Here is a 16,729-nt window from a genome sequence, read left to right on the forward strand (position 1 = left end):
AGCTGGCTATTAACACATTCCCTATCATGATAGTTATATGAGTAATAAATCACCTGTATCGTCTAAAGGGAGGTGAACCAGAAGGATCATATGTAAAGTCTGTGAGAAAGGAGCATTGGAAGGGAAATGCCTCTGCATATGATTACCACTTGACCGGCTCCAGATATTATGCAGTACATCAGGTAGGCTGTCTCCCAAAACCTTAACAATGCCAGAAAAGCTTGAAAAAGACATATATATCCTGATCCACCAGACTATTTACAGGATGAGTCATCAGATGAGTCGATGATAATAAAATAATTCAGGGAGATGGTATCCATGACCTTCTAGACCCAGGTCACGTGAGCCATCTAATATCTAGAGTTCGCAAGGTCATGAACTTGATGGAAGCTTTAAAAGAAGAGCCTTCCCCTTCCAGCAGCTACGTCTAATACTTCAGGAGAAAAAGAGTTACCTTTCCAGTGCATGTCACCATTAGAGACATTGTTATGGAGGAATGGTCCAAATAAGAGTAAAAGGAGGAGAAGGGGCACACCTGCTTCAATTACAAAATACATGGGAAGATTCCACAAAGGCAGATGCGTTATAAAAATATAACTCAAAGAGGATATCTTCTAGAATTCTACAGAACCCCTCCACATCATTCCTCTCAGAAGACAAAATGGCCAGGGGACAAGGAAAAAGAGGTGCCCTTCAGAAATGTATTCACCCATTTAAGAAGAAGGAGTTTATGTATGTGTCCCAAGAGCAGAACTCGTGGATTCTACCACAGATTGTCATCACCAGAGAATCTCAGGAGGATGGATACCTATTCTGTATTTACACAAGCTAAATCAGCATCTGGAATCAACAAGCTCAAGGTGGAATTCTTACAGTCCATCATAAACACAGTATTCCCAGGTCAATGGAGGGCTAGATGCTTACTCTCATATTAATATTGCACCCCAACATCATCAGTACCTCAGATTAGCTGTGGAGGAGGGCCACTTCCAATTCAGAGCCCTTCTGTTTGGTCTCAGTACAGCGCTACTGACATTTTCAAAAGTTCGGTTAGTCCTCAAAGCAAAACTGAGAAAGAAAGGCATTGCCATATTCTATTATTTAGACATCATCCTGATTCTAGCATACATAATGCTTGCTTACAAGTCCCTATGAGGACTTTTTAGGAAAATTTCTTTCTGCAGTTCAAATCAGGGAATCTACTTCAACCCATCAGAATTCCATAACATGTCCAGCAATCTCTAATTTGGTAGTTACAAAAGAGGTCAGTCACTGTTTAGAGGTTTTCCCCTGAGAGACTTTCCTGTAAATGTTATAATCACATGCCAGCCAACAAGGCTGGAGAGCCCATCTTCAGGGCAGATATGTACAAGGGAAGTGGACATTTTCTACAATAAATACACCTTCCAATCTTCTGCTCAAAGCATTAAAACATTTTTTGCAACAATGGTTGTAACGGTTGTAGCATACATTAATCATTAAAGAGGAACAAGAAGTCGCAGGATGATGAACATAATGAAACCTATGAAGTCCTGGGCACAACCATACCTGGCAGGTCTGACAACTGTCCATCTCCTGGGAGTACAGAATTCAGTGGCAGATTTCCTCAGTAGCGTGAAGATAGATCCAGATGATGGAGCTAATCTGCCAGAGTCTTCCAAATGAAAGTGAAGAAATGGGATCTTCCTCAATTGGATCTAATTTCAACACACAACAACAGGAAGGTCCAAAAAGTTGTCTCAAAAAGCCTCAATTCCCAGGCTCCATGAATAGATGCGCTATTATGCAGATGGCTTGTGAAGAAATTACCCTTTTATTCAGTATTTCTTCATTTTTCCCTTCGGTAGATGGAACTACTGAACAAAGACCACCCCCTGGCTCATTTAACTTCAAAGCCTGCGTCAATTAAACCCTCTACGTGTGCGGCCAGCGTTCGTACTACCGAATGCCATGTGGCTGAGAAAACCGCGGCCATCTTTTTTCATACGAACAAAGGCAGCGGGACTTGGTCGTCGAGTGTCTGGAACTAAAATCGGACACTCGACTTCCCGAACAACGGTCTCAAACACACGAACGCTGGATCTATATGTACCGATTAGCTAGAAGCGCGCTATTCGGTACGCTTGTGCATACGAATGAGGGCAACAATCTCTGCTAGGAGCCAGGGGAATCCATTCGGTACTTTTATTCGTTTTTCTCCTTTTTCTAAAGTGCTTGGCAAAACCACCCAAACTTGTGGAACTATTTTGGGCAGCCCGCCCACTGTGAACCGGTGACAAAGGACTTCCATGGTTTTTGAGAACCCCTGAACTGATCTGGGTGAAATTTGAATATGTTGGTCACCCAGATCGGGGCTATCAGGGGACATATTATTTGTGGGGATACCCCATGTATAAAGGGGTGTTCCAGATATTGGGGAAAATAGTGATTTTTCTGCCTGGAGATAATCAAGTTATTACTTTATCAGACTTGATTATCTCCAGGGCTAGGGGAGGGAATTGTATGTTTGTGCTGGGTGTGTTTTATGTTTTTACTGTACGATTTTGGTTATATTTTGTCCCTCCCTGTGGGATGTCCCTTTGCATGGGGACTTGCATTAAAAAGCCTGTGTGTGTTAATTAAAGCCAGTTCATTTTGTACCCTTCTTCTTGACTTCGGCTGTTATTTGGAATTCGTATGCTTTACTAAGGGAATTATCTTGTAAAGCTATTAGTTTTTCGTATGGATTTCGTCTATTGCAACTACCGAACGGAGAGCTATATATACTTGGTTTCCTTACATGGCTATAAAGTCTGGGGGACACATTTCTTTCAACTCTCCTCCTCTCTCCCCTCCTGAGGAGATTTAGACCAGAGACAGTTTCACTATTCTAATAGCTCCATAATGTCCTTGCAGACCATGGATTCTGCTTTAACCTAGTCTCTGTATGGAACCTCCACGGCAGCTTCCAAGAGTTCCATCCATTGTGAAACAGAGTCCGGTTCTCCACCAACACCCATCCTCCCTCAACCTTGATTGCGTTCTACGAAGAAGTAAGTAGAAGTATAGATCAGGGTGTTGCAGTGGATGTGATCTATTTGGATTTTGCCAAAGCATTTGATACAGTTCCACACAAAAGATTAGTGTTCAAACTCAAGGAAATCGGTCTCGATGAAAATGCTTGTTCTTGGGTAGAACATTGGCTTAAAAACAGAATACAAAGAGTTGTCGTTAATGGTAAATTTTCAAGCTGGACAGAGGTGGCAAGTGGTGTCCCTCAGGGGTCTGTTCTGGGACCCCTTCTATTTAACATTTTTATAAATGATCTTGAAGACAGCATTGAAAGTCATGTTTCAGTGTTTGCAGATGACACAAAACTTTGTAAAATAATACAATGTGAGCAAGATATTACTTTGCTGCAGAAGGATTTAGATAGACTGGAGGACTGGGCACTCAAATGGCAGATGAAATTTAATGTTGAAAAATGCAAAGTTATGCACTTCGGCGTAAAGAATACACAAGCAACGTATACCCTTAATGGAAGCGAATTAGGGATAACAACACACGAAAAGGACTTGGGAATTGTTATAGACAACAAACTATGCAACAATGTGCAATGTCAATCAGCAGTGGCCAAGGCCAGTAAGGTATTGTCATGCATGAAAAAGGGCATTCATTCTCGGGACGAGAATATCATTTTGCCTCTCTATAAATCACTGGTAAGACCACATATTGAATATGCTGTGCAATTTTGGGCACCTGTTCTAAAGAAGGATATCATGGCACTAGAAAAAGTGCAGAGGCGGGCTACAAAATTAATAAAAGGAATGGAACATATCAGCTATGAAGAAAGGTTAACAAATTTAAACCTATTTAGTTTAGAAAAACGTCGCCTGAGAGGGGATATGATAACATTATACAAATATATTCGGGGCCAATACAAACCATTGTGTGGAAATCTATTCACAAACCGGACTTTACATAGGACACGAGGCCATGCGTTTAGACTGGAAGAAAGAAGATTTCGTCTAAGGCAAAGGAAAGGTTTTTTTACTGTAAGAACAATCAGGATGTGGAATTCTCTGCCTGAAGAAGTGGTTTTATCAGAGTCCATACAGATGTTCAAACAGCTACTAGATGCATACTTGCAAAGACAGAATATTCAAGGATATAATCTTTCAATGTAGGGTAATAACTGCTTGATTCAAGGATAAATCTGACTGCCATTCTGGGGTCAATAAGGAATTTTTTGTCCTAGCTTGTTGCAAAATTGTGCTTCAAACTGGGTTTTTTTTTATTTATTTTTTTTCTTCTCTTTTGGATCAACAGCAAAAAACAGGTGTGAGGAAGGCTGAACTTGATGGACGCAAGTCTCTTTTCAGCTATCTAACTATGTAATATGTAACCTGATGGCATGAATATTGAAAGGGAAGGGCTGGAAGCTAAACGCTTCTACCAGGCCATTATCAACACTCTGTTAAAGGACAGAAAACGCTCCACTTTTGCCACATATTGTAGAGTTTTGCATGTATTTTCTTCTTGTGCAATTTCCAGACACATATACATACAGAAGCCAAAGCCATTTTGGAGTTTCTTCAATTTAGGCCTTAATACAGGACTAAGGTGGAACACCTTAAAGGTCCATGTTTCAGCTCTTTCAGCACTTACCAACTATAAATGGGCCTTTGATACGGATGTAGCCAGAATTTTCACTGCGGTTTTAAAGATTAATTTTTAAGGTCTCTCTCACTAGGGATATTTAGGATAGATACCCATTGCTTATGACCAGGAAAATAAAGATATGTAAGTAGGAATACATTTTCCTATATATAAACACACACACACACACACGTATAATTAGACAAATAAGTTTGGCAATCTGGCACTCTATATAACTTTTATAACCAAGGTTCTTCCTAGTGCTGGATATTTTCAATTTAAAAAATGAGAGCACTCAATGGATTTCAAAGAAATACTTGAAATCCATTGAGTGCTCTCGTTTTTTCAATTAAATAAAACTATGATAATAATGTGTATGTTATATTTCAGTTTCTGTTTGTATATCAATCGCCATATTATGATATTCTTATTGCTATATCTCTCTGCATAATGTGATATCTATATTTCTATATCTCTCTGCATAATGTGGTATTTATATTGATATATCTCTCTGCATAATGTGGTATTTATATTGATATATCTCTCTGCATAATGTGGTATTTATATTGATATATCTCTCTGCATAATGTGGTATTTATATTGATATATCTCTCTGCATAATGTGGTATTTATATTGATATATCTCTCTGCATAATGTGATATTTATATTGATATATCTCTCTGCATAATGTGGTATTTATATATATCGCTGCATAATGTGTTATTTATATTGGATTATCTCTCTTCATTGTGTCATATTTATATTTATACATCTCTGCATAATGTGGTATTTATATTGCTATATCTCTGCATAGTGAGATAGTTATATTGATATATCTCTCTGCATAGTGTGATATCTATATTTCTATATCTCTCTGCATAGTGTGATATCTATATTTCAATATCTCTCTGCATAGTGTGATATCTATATTTCTATATCTCTCTGCATAGTGTGATATCTATATTTCTATATCTCTCTGCATAGTGTGATATTTATATTTCTATATCTCTCTGCACAGTGTTTTGTTTATATTGGTATATCTCTCTTCATAGTGTGATATTTATATTTCTATATCTCTCTGCATAGTGTGGTATGTATATTAGTAAATCTCATTACATAGTGTTATAATTATATTTGTAGATCACTCTTCATAGAATCGATTCCAATCTATTTGGGTAAAAAATTGCAAATGATTTAGCTACAGAAGTCACCATTAAAGTCTCTGACATTTTTTTCAGATAAATGATTTTAAAAGATTTTGATCATTTAAAATGCTTATACAATAATATTAAATTAAACGGACACTATAGTCACCAGAACAACTACAGTTTATTGAATTTGTTCTGGTGAGTAGAATCATTCCCTTCAGGCTTTTTGCTGTAAACACTGTCTTTTCAGAGAAAATGCAGTGTTTACATTACAGCCTAGGGATACCTCCTACAGCCTAGAGGTACTTCCTGGGGCAGTGCTGCACAGTGTGACCGACATTCTGTGTCTCCACCCTGTGCATGCAGACACTGAACCTTCCTCATAGAGATGTATTGATTCAATGTATCTCTATGAGGAGATGCTGATTAGCTCAGCTGGCGTTTGACCCTGTTCGTGTCCCACCTCTTTGCCGATTTCAGCCAATCCAATGTTTTCCCTATGAGAAAGTCTTGGATTGGCTGAAATCATATCATTTTGAGGATGTCAGCAAGGAGGCGGATCGGAGGCAGATCGGGGTCGGGCCAGCTCAGGCGGACCCACGCCACATGTTTTCCTACCTTTCAACAGGGTTAAGGGGGGGGGGGAGCAGCCACCTAAATGGAAGCCAGTGTAATTCAAGTGTCCATAGGAGATCACTGCATGTTATGACATCACTGCATGCTGTGACATCACTGTATAATGTAATATTACACTGCAGACATTACAGAATTATGTGAGTGTGATGCATGTTTTGACATTACTGTATGTTGTGACATTATTGTATGTTGTGATATCCCTGCATGCTTTCCCATTGCATGCCTCTTGTTGCATTGCTGCATGTTGTGACATCGCACTCCTCTTGTTGCATTGCTGCACGCGGCAACATTGCATGTGTCTTGTTGCATTGCTGCATGTTGTGACATGGTATGTGTGTTGTTGCATTGCTGCACATTGCAACATTGCATGCGTCTTGTTGCATTGCTGCATGTTGCAACATTGTATTGTCTTGTTGCATTGCTGCATGATGTGACATGGTATGCGTGTTTTGTTGCATTGCCACATGTCGCGACATTGTATGTGTGTTGTTGCATTGCCGCATGTCGCGACATTGTATGTGTGTTGTTGCATTGCTTCATGTTGTGCCATTGTATGTGTGTTGTTGCATTGCTGCATGTTGTGACATGGTATGTGTGTTGTTGCATTGCTGCATGTCATGACATGTATGCGTGTTGTTGCATTGCTGCATGTTGTGACATGGTATGTGTGTTGTTGCATTGCTGCATGTCATGACATGTATGCGTGTTGTTGCATTGCTGCATGTTGTCCCATGGCATGTGTGTTGTTGCATTGCTGCATGTCGTGCCATGCATGCGGGTTGCTCATTGCTGCACGTTGCCCCATGGTATGCGTGTTGTTGCATTGCTGCATGTTGTGACATGGTATGCTTGTTGTTGCATTGCTGCATGTTGTGACATGGTATGCGTGTTGTTGCATTGCTGCATGTTGTGACATTGTATGCGTGTTGTTGCATTGCTGCATGTTGTGCCATGATATGCGTGTTGTTGCATTGCTGCATGTTGTGCCACGGTATGCGTGTTGTTGCATTACTGCATGTTGTGACATGGCATGTGTGTTGTTGCATGTTGCGACATGGTATGCGTGTTGTTGCATTGCTGCATGTTGTGACATGGTATGTGTGTTGTTGCATTGCTGCATGTTGTGACATTGTTTGCGTGTTGTTACATTGCTGCATGTCGTGTCATGCATGTGTGTTGCTACATTGCTGCATGTTGCCCCATGGTATGCGTGTTGTTGCATTGCTGCATGTTGTGACATGGTATGCGTGTTGTTACATTGCTGCATGTTGTGACATGGTATGCGTGTTGTTGCATTGCTGCATGTTGTGACATGGTATGCGTGTTGTTGCATTGCTGCATGTTGTGCCATGGTATGTGTGTTGTTGCATTGTTGCATGTTGTGACATGGTATGCATGTTGTTGCATTGCTGCATGTTGTGACATGGTATGCGTGTTGTTGCATTGTTGCATGTTGTGCCATGGCATGCATGTTGTTGCATTGTTGCATGTTGTGACATGGTATGCGTGTTGTTGCATTGCTGCATGTTGTGACATGGTATGCGTGTTGTTGCATTGCTGCATGTTGTGACATTGTATGCGTGTTGTATGTGTGTTGTTGCATTGCTGCATGTTGTGACATGGTATGCGTGTTGTTGCATTGCTGCATGTTGTGACATTGTATGCGTGTTGTTGCATTGCTGCATGTTGTGACATTGTATGCGTGTTGTTACATTGCTGCATGTTGTGACGTTGTATTTCTGGTGGTTTGACATTGCTCAGAATTGTTAACATTCATCTTTGCAGGATTCCCTTAAATTCCACCAAAAACACACAAAAAAAAACAGGAACGTGAAACATCCTGGGACCTATTTTTGTCCTTGTAGAAAGCTCTCCAGGATAACCGCATGTTTATACATCCACATTAGGCCCTGCTTGTTAATGTGTGTCTGCAGTGAGAGTAATAGGAAGGGGTTTGTCTTATCTGCTGAGGTGTACTTTTCACCAAATCGCAGAACTGCTAACTGTGCTACCAGCCAGATGGTCTCAATTCTTCGGGGATGAGAAGCTATATTTATTACAAGGTTTCATCTTACTAAAAGGAGAGGAAGCAAAAATACAAAGAGTTTATGTTACAGAGACCAAAATATACAATATATATTATATATGACAAAATAATCACCCAATAATAATTTGATCATCAAGTAGACAATGGTCTGGAGAGACTCACTTAATGGCCAAACCTCAAGAGAAGCCAGATTGCAAGATCAAGAACAATTGTTATGTTATATCAGTTTTAGTGAGCTAAAAACAGGGCGAGTGAGCATCTCTTGCACTAAACTGTGATTTCAGATTGTAATAACAAGCAAAAACTGCTCCTATATGGAACCTCTAGGACTCACGGTCACCATATTCCTGTGATAACAAGAATGGAATAGACTGGAAGCTGGTGAAATCGCTCCGTATGTCTCAGTTACAGCCACAGAGTCTCTAAAATCTTTAAAAAAAACAGTTTTCATATGCTAGTATGAGCCGCTCTGCTGTTCTAAATATTGTTTTAATTATTGTTTATATTTTGTACATTTCATATCACTGCACAATGGGCACACACATCAAACAATGAAATAGCGACACATTTAGACTAAGAAGATACAAGAGGTGATGAGGGATGTCTATATAATCTAAATACAATGTCTAGAACTGCAGAAGAGGCACAAGCAATGCGACTAGCAGGGTGGAGAGATTGCTGAGTGTGCAGTGTGTCTTACTAAACGAATGTATCACGAGATATGGCCCAACAGTAAGAAAGTGATAGAGAGGGAACGGTTAGTACGGGTTGTGTGAGGTGCCACCAGGACACATTGCCAAAGAGAGAGGTATTAGATATTACGTTACATTAAGAAGTGACCTCTTCAATGACAGGAGACAGGGAACTCCAAAAGAACTTCATGGTTTTTAAATTGTAATGATGTCTCTGGTTCCAGGTAGCCTGGATTTCCGGATATTCTTCTTAGCGAGCAGTCAGTATGAGCCTCCTAGCGAGCAGTCAGTATAGACATTTGACCATAAGATTATGTGTAAATGTTTCCTTCAGCTCATAATTCCTTTTCATCATCACAACTCTGAACCCTGACATTGTTAAACATTATGACTCATCTTTTGAGACCAAACATCAGCCTTACGGTGCTCCATCAACAATTCTTTTCATCTACCCAAAAACAGATAGTCTCAGCAACCATTGGCAGGCAGTCTGTAATAATTATTTAACTGTTTCTTCACCAACCCTTCCCAAGAATCACTGGAGAATACATGTCCTGGGACTGCCTGAGGTCTATGGGAGCTACACTCCTCTGCAGCTGATGTCATGACTTCTCTCCCTCATGTTTACTTTCAGCCAGACAAGAAACTGGGGATAGGGAATCAGTGTCTCACTCTCCCCAAACCTTTGCTTGTTGTATCAGTAAGGTAAGAATAAATGGCTGTGTTTAGGCAAGGAACCATGGCGGCAGCCCAAAACGTGACCCAAAAATATTAAACAAAACGTACATAATGGTACATAGTGTGTTATAAGATCTAGACATATACAGAGGATGATGGAAGGATTCTTGTTTTTGCTCCTAGAATTATCTGAGAAACCCTCACTGGTTTACAGCTGGTATTTAATATTCTTTGGGCAAAGTTCGGACACTAACGAAATGTCCCTGTCAATGTTCCACTAACGGAATGTCCCTGTTGATGTTCCACTAACGGAATGTCCCTATCGGTGTTTCACTAACGGAATGTCCCTATCGGTGTTTCACTAACGGAATGTCCCTGTTGATGTTCCACTAACGGAATGTCCCTATCGGTGTTTCACTAACGGAATGTCCCTATCGGTGTTTCACTAACGGAATGTCCCTGTTGATGTTCCACTAACGGAATGTACCTATCGGTGTTTCACTAACGGAATGTCCCTATTGATGTTTCACTAATGGAATGTCCCTGTTGATGTTCCACTAACGGATGTCCCTGTCTATGTTCCATTAATGGAATGTCTCTGTCGATGTTCTATTAACAGAATGCCCCTGTCAATGTTCCACTAACGGAATATCCCTGTCGATGTTCCACTAATGGAATGTCCCTATCAATGTTTCACTAATGGAATGTCCCTGACAATGTTCCATTAACGCAATGTCCCTGTCAATATGTCCCTGTCGATATGTCCCTGTCGATGTTCGGCTAACGGAATGTCCCTGACTGTTGATGTTCCGCTAACGGAATGTCCATGTCGATGTTCCGCTAACAGAATGTCCCTGTCGATGTTCCACTAACGGAATGTCCCTGTCTATGTTCCGCTAACAGAATGTCCCTGTCGATGCTCCGCTAACGGGAGGTCTCTGTCGATGTTACACTAATGGAATGTCCCTATAGATGTTCCGCTAACGGAATGTTCCTGTAGATGTTCCATTAATGGAATGTCCCTGTCGATGTTAAACTAACGGAATGTCCCTGTGGAAGTGAAACCTTTGGATGTTCCACTTTCACAGCATAGTTTGTGTAACGGATCGCCTGCTACCCCGTCTGGGTAACTCCGTTGAAGGATGCTCCTAGCGCTTCCTGAGGACTCCAAGCACTCCAGTAGACACCATAACTCCTTCAGTTAGCAAAACAGGAACAAGCTCTTAAAAGAGCTTAGGAGTGATTTTAGCAAGGGAATATGAAGAGCATAGCAATCCCTTGTAGCAGATTCCCCCAATAAGAGACGACACTCCAAATTGAGGGTGAAGTAGAACTGCACTTTTATGCAAACACTCTGCTTTTGTGCCCATTCTACAACCATAGTACTGCCCACAGGGTTTTGCAGAACAACCAATCAATATGTACAATACACACAGACACTCCCATACAAAATCCTCCCCTCTGCCTGTGATATAATTTCTGAACACAATGGGTTAATGTAATTATCACAGGCAGATAAATACAGTTTTTACACATGTACTGTAACTTTACATCCAGCACTTTACATATCCATCCAGTCTTCATAAAATTACATATTATTATTCAGCACACTTTAATTATAAACATAGTCAAAATTCAGCCAATTCCATCCAGGGGTTAAAGAGTTAGCTGGAAGTCCTTTTTTGACCGACCGCCAGCACATTTTCATGCCCAAAACAGTTCCATAGATTTGGGCTGTGCGGTCGGTACATTTCACACTGAAAAAATGACTAAGTCCCATTCGAATGAGCGTTCGAATCGCCGAACGGGACTTAGTCTCTGCAGCTGAAAATTCAGTGTAGGAGAAGGTAAGGGTCATTTGAAAGAAAAAAGATGGCGCCGCCACGTGTTCGTTTGCACGAACGGCGGCCACCCAGGTTTCAGCAATTTACCTACAGCAGCTTCCCAGCCTGGGAGGTAAATTGCCTGCACACTTCCACTTCTGGGTGGTCCGCCTGTGTGGTACTTGGTTCAGTAAGCCCCATTTACTGAACCAAGTGGGAAAAGGGCACAAACAAAGTATATTAGGGGGACAGAGGACACAATCTTAAAGGGGCATTGTTCCCAAAAGTCACAGTATGTCCCCAGATGGTTCTTAAAGGACCAGCAGCAGTATAATAAAATACAATATGCCCAAATACTGTATTTAAAGGGCCAAATCTCCCAGGGGCCATAGTCAGCAGGCAGGAGGCGGACAAACAGGCTTCTTCAATGCCCAGTGGCGAGGTTGGTTTCGCCACAGTTGCACTTTATAAATACCATCCAGGGATTTTCAAAACACAAACCATAATTTGCAATTCCAGATCGATATAGTTTCTATGCCCAACCATTGGGCTTCAATACCAACTTGCATGGAATTTGAAACCCTCCCTTAAAAAGGGCAAAGTAAATCAAATCAAACATCTCATTTAGCAAAACTATTCACTAAAAAGAGATTTCAAAGTGAACTTCAAATTAAAGGCAGGAAGAGCCAAAGTTAATTATAGCTGATTTAAAAAAAAAATAACTTTTTCATTTTGACCTTAAATTCACTTTGAATTTTCCCTTTAGTAAATAACCTTTTTAGTATTAATATGGTTATTGCAAATTTGAGTTTTATACTCTAGTGCTAAGACAACACATAGAATGCGATAAGTTAATTCAAAACATTTCTTCAACTCGGTAGTGCTCTGTGACTCTGCAGCCAAAGGACAGGGTGGATTATAATTATGAATCACAATGAGGGCAGGTACAACAGGTTGGCTTTATCCATCAGGAGTCTGTGTGCCAGTCCTTCTTGGCACTGTCCAATGGAATGCAGTTCTATTCACGGACGACTTGTACACCATGATTCTTACAACATGTGAGGTGACAATATATTCTGGTGTCCTCACACGTTCCAATCATAGAAGTAATTTTTATGGCCTTAAATACCATAGAGGAAACTGGTAGACTGCGCTTTATGGAATTATTTTATATCCATCGGCCATCGTGTGAAAACCAATGGGCCATGGCCTGAATTATAGAGGATAACCTCTGATTTTAGCCGAGACATATAGAGATATTTTACCACTCTATGATCAGCCTTCCTTTTTAGAAGCGCCATATACATATTATCTTAATATAATTAGTAAAATCTACTGCGTGCCTTAATTGCTGTTAAAATAAAACAATAATAATAATATCTAGTATTTATATAGCGCCTTTCTCTCCGTGAGACTCAAAGCGCTCTCGGAATTAACCAAATGGGCAGCTGTCTAGTAATACATATTATTATTACAAAATAAATGTGGTAATACCTCCTATTTTCAATAATTATTGCTGCTGAATTTGTAGGCATTATAAAACTGCATGATGGTGATCACAATAATTACAATAACAGCAGAAAGACACTGCACACACACACACACACGTATATATATATATAAACACATATTTAATAATGAGTGTGTTTTGTTTTTATTTATTTATTTTTAATCTCAGCAAATTGCTCTGGGTTGTGTTGTTAGTGCTATAAATAAACTTGCCTTCTTCAATTACATTTCGCAGTCCGTGCTATCGACTCGTGTGTATGTTAAAATGTAATAAGTAAAGAGCTCGGCTATATTCTGGTATCTATATATAGATCCTTACTCACACACACAGCTATATATATATATAACTAGCTAGAGAGGTGGGGAGATGTACACACAGGACGGTATAGAGATAAATGAACATCCATCATGTAAAGGAAGGGCTTGGGTTAGCGGTAGAAGGTGGACAGACAGTGTTGATAGAGGTAATGCTAAATCTATGATATAATAAAAGTTGGACATAGCCCCGGCACGGTTAGTGTGCCTCGCACACTTTAAGCCTGTTGTGTTGGCAGTACACGCAACTGTATCATAACGGTTACTGTATCATGACTATAACATCTATTATTATCTTAGATGTTACCACTCTCTGTTCAGACTAGGATGCTGATACAGGAAGATTTAGACATGATTTCCCAGCAGAGAGAGCAAGCAAGAGAGAAAGGGCAAAGTCATTTCACCTTAGTACATAGCTCTCTACGGAATGTGGGGAAGTGAGGATCCTAAAAACCTGCTCCAACATGCTGGGTCTTTGGGGAACATATTCACCCCAACGTATTGAAGTGCTATAACACTGACTATTTATATCTTAAACAGATTTATACCCAGACTACCCACCCGCTGTGTATATCAAGCAAGATTGTGTGCATATCTTTATGACAAATCTTTTTTGATGAGCTATCTCTCTGTGATATTTTCTCTGCTTGATGATGAAGTTGTGCTGTTTGTCATGTTCAACGTTATTCTGCACACGTTCAATTACCATTCCCATGTAAGAGAAAACATTCACAGTCTACTTTTTTTTTTCTTCATCCTTTAAAAGAGACGTTGAATATAATTGGAAAATTCATGGCAACATTTATGATGGGTTGACTTGTTGATCGCTAGAAGATTAAAAGTCCCTCAAATTGCTGGTGAGTAATTTATTAACCTGCTGAACGACATTGCTGTAAGAGACTGCAATTAGACAAGAAAATCAAGCTACGAAAGCATAAATGGTTTGCAGGCGATTCTGTCCGAGATTCACTGGCGCGGATATTTAATAAAGTGGATTCAAAGTGAATTTCAAATTTAAGGCCAGAGTAGTCGAGCTGGAAGCACAGCTGGATCAAAGAATATTTTCCAGCTATTTTGATCCTACATTTAAAATTCACTTTGATTTATTTCTTTAGTAAATATCCCTTTGAGTGTTTTGACTAAAGTAAACATAAAAAAGAAATGTTATTATGTAAACAAATATAAAATATAGTAACTCCTGAGAATTCCGTAGACCAAGATGCTTCATGGTTACTAAAGACTCACATTAGTGGGAGGTTTTTACTGGGATATCTTAACGGAGGTTCTAGTAAGGGAATCCGAATACAAGTAGAGCACCTAAAGGACTTTTCCTCGGCACCGCTCTGTCTGCCGGAGGAACACGGCCGTGGGAACAGAGCCATCCCAAAAATCCAACGGTCAATTGGAACTAGTTGAGGAAGATGACGCTTAGGACAACTAAATACCACAAAAAAAAAATACAAGTGCTGAAATGGGTCTTGGAGGCAGTTTTATTAGGGTCATCTAACCTCAGATATTTGGAAGCATGTTCTATTACCATTGATTATATATATATATATATGTCTTAATAATAATAATAATAATAATTATTATTATTATTATTATATTTTGTCTTTAAAGGAATATAGTATGGTCAAAGTGGTCAATTTTTGAATTGACAGTGAAATCACTCTAATTCATTAATAACAGAATAAAATAATACCAACATGATTGTTCTATGTATCCAGTGTGGAAATAACCTGGAGATACATTTCATGGACACGTGCATTCATATTCTAAAGATTCACCAAATGAACGGAAGTTTTGATTGACAGAAGTGCCGAATGGCTCATAGACCGACTTCGTAATTATCAGACATGCCCCCAATCGTGGCATGGCAAGGGGGGGGGGTGTGGGAGGTATACAACTATATACACAATTGTCAGTGTGCATTGGTTATAGTTATTTATAAACTAGTCACACAATGTTGCTAAACAGCAATGCCATGTTTTTAGATGTGTCATTTTTGTTTGAACGCTATAGTACAAGTATGGGACATCGTCAAACCCCAATATGATTGCAAGTTACAATGCTGCATCTTGTGAGTCAAACTGCACAATGTTTGCTCATTCTATCCGCCATGGATTTCCTCTCAGACCAATCAGTAATTTGTTTTATAAAATGTGTTTCATTTTCTGCTTGATAATATCGTTTCAGATAATCCCACAACTCTGCAGGCGAGTGCCCTTAATCTTTAATAATGTAGAATGGTTTGTTTTTTATCCCAGAATCAGGTAATATCAGTTTCATGTTTCCTGTGATGGACACTAAACCCAATATAATTCATAATATTCTCCTGCTGCGGGCCTTGAAATGAATAAAAAAATGTTTTAATGAAAAAAAAAAAATAAATCAGCAATGAATACAACAACAAACAGCAAATGGAGAGAGGAACGGCGGTTACAAAATAACGCTATATTCTGCAGGATAAGACCGGACCTGGGATTAGAATGCTGACAAACTGTTTTATAAAACGGTGTAACGGGCAATTATTGATTGTCACACAGTAAGGCAGATCCATCACTTAATAAAGATAAATCACCGGATTTTCCATAAAAACCTGATTTCCCCCATGCAGTGGTTATACAATGGCGACTAAACAGTTGAGACAGAAGGACTGAGGAGTCATATTAAGCACAATCATATAGAAATTGAAATTTTTTTATGTTTTTTTCCCCTCGGTTGATGTCATATCGTAATAACGCAAAAACAAACACTGACAGATCTACATTATAGAGTTACTCCAATCAAAAAACAGTGCTTTAAAAACGAGTTTTGGTTATCCACCCCTCCCCCATAAACGTAAAAATAAATAAATAAATAAAACAAAGAATAAATGTACCGCTCTTCCAGCACCGAGGCCAAGTTCTTTACTCCTCTGTTGAGGTTATTCCCTGTAACCACTGGAGGTTGAGGGAAGGACATTGGCGGCACGGGGCAGGCCATGTGTGCTGACAACAATATGTACATTATTGACATGTGGCATTTTAGATCCAGGCTGGCTAATGACCTAATCACCTCGGCCCATAAAAAGTCCTGGCACCATAACCACATTAAATCACCGAAGTGGCCATGGTGCTTGGAATAAACCTTAAGTTCAATGTTGCAGGTTTTTTCTTTGACTTCTTTGACTTCACTGATGTGACAAACTCTGCAGTAGATTCCATTATTAATAAACTTTTCATATCATTTTTTTATATATA

General features: G+C 39.5%; 1 protein-coding gene across 2 annotated transcripts in view; it reads right to left on the reverse strand.

The window, feature by feature from the left end:
- Positions 1-16,729, reverse strand: part of LOC134572215 (leucine-rich repeat and fibronectin type III domain-containing protein 1-like protein) — a 669,227-nt gene that overhangs the window by 463,049 nt on the left and 189,449 nt on the right. Inside the window, exon 1 of one of the 2 annotated variants that reach the window (XM_063431033.1) lies at positions 14,049-14,091. The exons of the other annotated variant lie outside the window; for it this stretch is intronic. The gene's annotated coding sequence lies outside the window, so the exon portion shown is untranslated. Of the gene's footprint in view, positions 1-14,048; positions 14,092-16,729 lie in introns of those variants that run through there. 2 annotated transcript variants of the gene reach the window in all.

This window comes from Pelobates fuscus, chromosome 9 (assembly GCF_036172605.1).
Source record: "Pelobates fuscus isolate aPelFus1 chromosome 9, aPelFus1.pri, whole genome shotgun sequence".
NCBI lineage: Eukaryota > Metazoa > Chordata > Amphibia > Anura > Pelobatidae > Pelobates > Pelobates fuscus.